We start from the raw sequence: 5,454 nt of genomic DNA on the forward strand, positions 1-5,454 counted from the left end.
CATATAATGTGATGATAAGAACCTCAATAGATATGAAGAGTGCATTAAACCGCTTCAGCTCAGAACAGGAGTTGAATGTGTATTCTTGATTCAACATGGTATTGTGTGGTTAGTCAAGTCAAAGTGTTGATCCAACTTGGGATTACCGGAGTTAACGTTGATCGTGATTGCATGGAAACTCTTGATGTAGGGAGCTTCACTGACTTCTGAAAGAAATGGCATAAGTCAGGCTTGTTCTATTCCATCCTGATTCATGAAAAACCAGATGATAGTGCTGTAAGGATGGCTTTCATAAATGGGTTACCAGACAACGTGATCCCTAATCAGCCCGAAAAGTGGATTGAGTTGACAAGTGAAGCACGTTTGGCATTAGTTGATTGCTTATGGAAATTCTACAAAGAATTGGCGTATTCTATGCTTATATTTCATTCTCTAGTTGATTTGAACTCCATCACCATTTTAATTGCATGGATTTGCCAATGACTAGCTTGCTTCATCCCAATTCTGTGAGCTTTTCTCGTGGTTTGATTCTAAGATGTTTAATCAACATCGTGAGCTGTTTTTCCTTTTTCAATCGAAAGAGCCCAAGTTGGATAACTGATAGTTACAGGCGCGCTTGTTCCATTAACTTTTTCAAAGTAGGATTTGAAAAACGTCTCAGATGAGTATCCTTTTTTCGATATGCTGGGAATTTCCCCTCTATTGCGAACACAAGTTCATGCAGGGATGGGGGTATCTATTGGATTATCCATGATGTCTTCTTCTGGTAAATTATTTCATGGGCTCGATGGTGCACGAATTTGTAATCTGTACAACTAACCAGCAAGTGCACTGGGTCGTCCAAGTAATACCTTACGTGAGTAAGGGTCGATCCCACGGAGATTATTGGTTTGAAGCAAGCTATGTTTATTTATTATTCTTAGTCAGGATATTAATTAAAATTATCAGTTGGAATTATTAGATTGGAAAAATAAAAGAGAATAAAATCGTTACTTGTTGTGCAGTAATGAGAAATATGTTGGAGTTTTGGAGATGCTTTGTCCTCTGAATTTCTGTAATGTAATATTCAACTCAATTGTTTGTAAAGCACGTCTACGGCAAGCTGTATGTAGGGTGTCACTATTGTCAGTGGCTACCTCCCATCCTCTCAGTGAAAATGGTCCAGATGCTCTGTCACAGCACGACTAATCAGCTGTTGGTTCTCGATCATGTTGGAATAGGATCCATTGATCCTTTTGCGTTTGTCATCACGCCCAGCAATCGCGAGTTTGAAGCACGTCACAGCCATTCAATCCTTGAATCCTACTTGGAATACCACAGACAAGGTTTAGACCTTCCGGATTCTCAAGAGTGGCCGCCATCAATTCTAGCTTATACCGCGGAGATTCCGATTAAAGAATCTAAGAGAAGCTCATTCAGTCTGATGTAGAACAGAGGTGTTTGTCAGACACACTTCATAGATTGAGGGAGGTGATGAGTGTCACGGATCATCACCTCTTTCATAATTAAGCGCAATAAACATCTTAGATCGGACCATACACACGTTTGAGTGAAATAGAAACAATTGCATTAATTCATCGAGACGCTGCAGAGCTCCTCACCCCCAACAATGAAGTTAGAGACTCATGCCGTCAAAAGTATGTATTCAGATCTGAAAATGTCATGAGGTACAAAATAAGTCTCTAAAAGTTGTTTAAATAGTAAACTAGTAACCTAGGTTTACAGAAAATGAGTAAACTGAGATAATTGGTGCAGAAATCCACTTCTGGGGCCCACTTGGTGTGTGCTGGGGCTGAGACTAAAGCTATCCACGAACTGAGGCTTTTCTTGGAGTTGAACTCCAAGTTATAACGTGTTTTGGGCGTTCAACTCCGGATCATGACGTGTTTCTGGCGTTTAACTCCAGACAGCAGCATGTACTTGGCGTTCAACACCAAGTTGCGTCATCTATCTTCGCGCAAAGTATGGACTATTATATATTGCTGGAAAGCCCTGATGTCTACTTTCCAACGCCGTTGAGAGCGCGCCAATTGGACTCCTTTAGCTCAAAAAATATTTCGAGTGCAGGAGGTCAGGATCCAACAGCATCAGCAGTCCTTTTTCAGCCTAACTCAGATTTTTGCTCAGCTCCCTCAATTTCAGCCAGAAAATACCTGAAATCACAGAAAAACACACAAACTCATAGTAAAGTCCAGAAATATGATTTTTGCCTAAAAACAATAATATTCTACTAAAAACCAATTAAAACATGCTAAAATCTACATGAAATTACCCCCAAAAAGCGTATAAAATATCCGCTCATCACAACACCAAACTTAAACTGTTGCTTGTCCTCAAGAACTAGATAAATAAAATAGGATGAAAGAATTAAGAAGTAATAATATCTACGAGTTTTAAATGGAGCTCAGATTCTTATTAGATAAGCGGGGCTTGTAGCTTTTTGTTTCTGAACAGTTTTGGCATCTCCCTTTATCCTTTGAAATTCAGAATGATTGGCATCCATAGGAACTCAGAATTCAGATAGTATTATTGATTCTCCTAGTGTAGTATGTTGATTCTTGAACACAGTTATTTTATGAGTCTTGGCCGTGCCCTAAGCACTTTGTTTTCCAGTATTACCACCAGATACATAAATGCCACAGACACATGACTAGGTGAACCTTTTCAGATTGTGACTCAGCTTTGCTAGAGTCCCCAGTCAGAGGTGTCCAAAGCTCTTGAGCACACTCTTTTTGCCTTGGATCACGACTTTAACCACTCAGTCTCAAGTTTGTAACTTGGACCTGCATGCCACAAGCACATGGTTAGGGACAGCTTGGTTTAGCCGCTTAGGCCTGGAACTATTTCCTTAGGCCCTTCTATCCACTGATGCTCAAAGCCTTGGATCCTTTTCACCCTTGCCTTTTGGTTTTAAGGGCTGTTTGGCTTTTATTCCTTTTGATCCAATTTTTTTTTAACTGCTTTTTCTTGCTTCAAAATCAATTTCATGATTTTTCAGATCATCAATAATATTTCTCGTGTTCCTCATTCTTTCAGGAACCAATATTCATAAAATTCAAGATAAAAATTATGTACTGTTCAAGCATTCATTCAGAGAACAAAAAGTATTGCCACCACATGTAATTAATTATAATTTTTATTATTAAGAACTCGAAAAATATAAATTACTTCTTTATTCTAAAAATCTACTACTTTATTCATGCCTGATGATGATGAGAAAAATAAATTATAACTTAATTGGAAATAAAATCAAAATAGATATACTAATTACTACTACTACTACTACTACTATATATCTCCTAAGGTAAATTTCTATAATAACACTATCACAGAGTAAAGCAAAAAATTGGAACTCAACAACCTGTTGTTTTGAGAAGTAGATGTTCCTCTAATCTGTGGGGTGCTTTTCAAGGATTAATTTTTGGCGCTTCAGCTCCCTTAGATCACGCCCTTGCTCTTCCTGTTCCTTAAGCAGTTTGCAGAGCATGCTACTTTGATTGTTCTGTTCTTCCTTTATTGGTCCATAGCTTCTTGCAATTTGGAAATAGAAGCCTCAAGATGTCCCCAATATTCGAATTGAGGGAGTTCTGGGAGGGTTCCTGTGCTCTCCTCTTGACTGAATCATCCTGCAGCTGTTGTCTGTCCATTGATATTCTAGTGATTGGCCTCTCAACTGAGATATACTCTGTTATTCCCATCTTCACTCCGGCATCTTTACAGAGCATAGAAATTAAGCTTGGATAGGCCAATCTGGCGTCCTTGGAATTCCTGTTTGCTATTTTGTATAGCTCACATGAGATCAGTTGATGGACTTCTACTTCTTTTCCCAACATGATGCAGTGAATCATTACTGCTCTTTTAATGGTAACTTCAGAACGGTTGCTGGTGGGCAATATGGAACGCCCAATGAAATCTAGCCAGCCTCTGGCTACTGGTTTTAGATCTTCTCTTTTGAGTTGATTTGGGATGCCAGTCGTGCTGGTGGTCCACCTGGCTTCAGGGATGCATATATCCTCTAGAATCTTGTCCAGACCTTTATTTACCCTCATCATTCTCCTATTAAAGGAGTCTGGGTCATCTTTCAGTTGAGGAAGCTTAAATATCTCCCTGATCTTGTCAGGATGGGTATGAACAATCTTCCCTCTGACTAAGGTCCGATGGTCATAGAGAGCAGCTCCAATTATTCTTTGCCTGTCTGTCTGCCATAGATTAGCATAGAACTCCTGAACCATGTTCCTTCCCACTTTCGTTTCAGGATTGGCCAGAATTTCCCAGTTCCTGTTTTGAATTTGCTCTTGGATCTCCAGATATTCATCTTCTTTCAGATCAAATTTGACTTCCGGGATCACTGATCTGTGACTCATTATTTTGTAGTAATGGTCTGAATGTTCTTTAGTTAAGAACTTCCCTTGATTCCAAAGTGGCTTTGGAGTATTCTCTTTCTTGCCTCTTGGGGTGGGTTGTTTTCCTTTAGGAGCCATGATCTTAATGAGTATGTTTTTGTGATCACGGATAAACACACCAAACTTAGAGCTTTACTTGTCCTCAAGCAAAAGAGAAGAAAGAAGAGGGATAGGAGGAGAGCAAGTGTGGCATGGTGAGGATGAGAGGGGCGCCGAATTCAATATATAGGGAGGGGGGTGGGAAATTTTCGAAAAAAAAGAAAAAGATGGGATATAAGATATATTTATAAGAGATAGATATGATAAGAAAAAGATATAGTTTAAAAAGAGAAAGATGTGAATAATAATTAAAAAGATAAATCTGAATTTTTAATTTTGAAAAAAAGATTTTAAAAAGATAATTGAGTTTTGAAACAAACTTAAAAGAGTTGGATTGGATTGGAAAACAATTTGTCTTTATGGATTAAGATATATTTGAAATTTTTGAAAAAGGATTTTAGAAATTAGGGTTCTTAGAAAACTAATTTGATTTGAAGGATGACATTTTGAAACATGTTTATGCAAGAAATAATGAATTGAAACATAAAAATTTAGAAAAATTATAAAGAAAAATGAATTTTACCTCCTCCCACGATCCTGGCGTTAAACGCCCAAACGATGCATGTTTTGGGCGTTTAACGCCCAAATGCTGCTTCTCCTGGGCGTTCAACGCCCAGCTGATGCTTCTTTCTGGCATTGAACGCCAGGAAGTCCTTTGTCACTGGGCGTTTTTCTGAACGCCCAGGATGCTAACAATCTGGCGTTAAACGCTCAGAAGGTGCTTCTTTCTGGCGTTCAACGCCCAGAAGATGCTCCTTTCTGGCGTTTAACGCCCAGATGGCTACCCTTACTGGCGTTGAACGCCCAGTGGGTGCTTCTTTTGGGCGTTCAACGCCCAAAATATTTCTTACTGGCTTTTTCACGCCAGTGAGCTTCCAAATTTCCCTGTAATTCTGTGAATTCAATCAATTTCTATTTTTACCCTTTGAAGATACTTGGACACATACCTGTA

The sequence above is a fragment of the Arachis hypogaea genome, chromosome 1 (genome assembly GCF_003086295.3).
Source record: "Arachis hypogaea cultivar Tifrunner chromosome 1, arahy.Tifrunner.gnm2.J5K5, whole genome shotgun sequence".
NCBI lineage: Eukaryota > Viridiplantae > Streptophyta > Magnoliopsida > Fabales > Fabaceae > Arachis > Arachis hypogaea.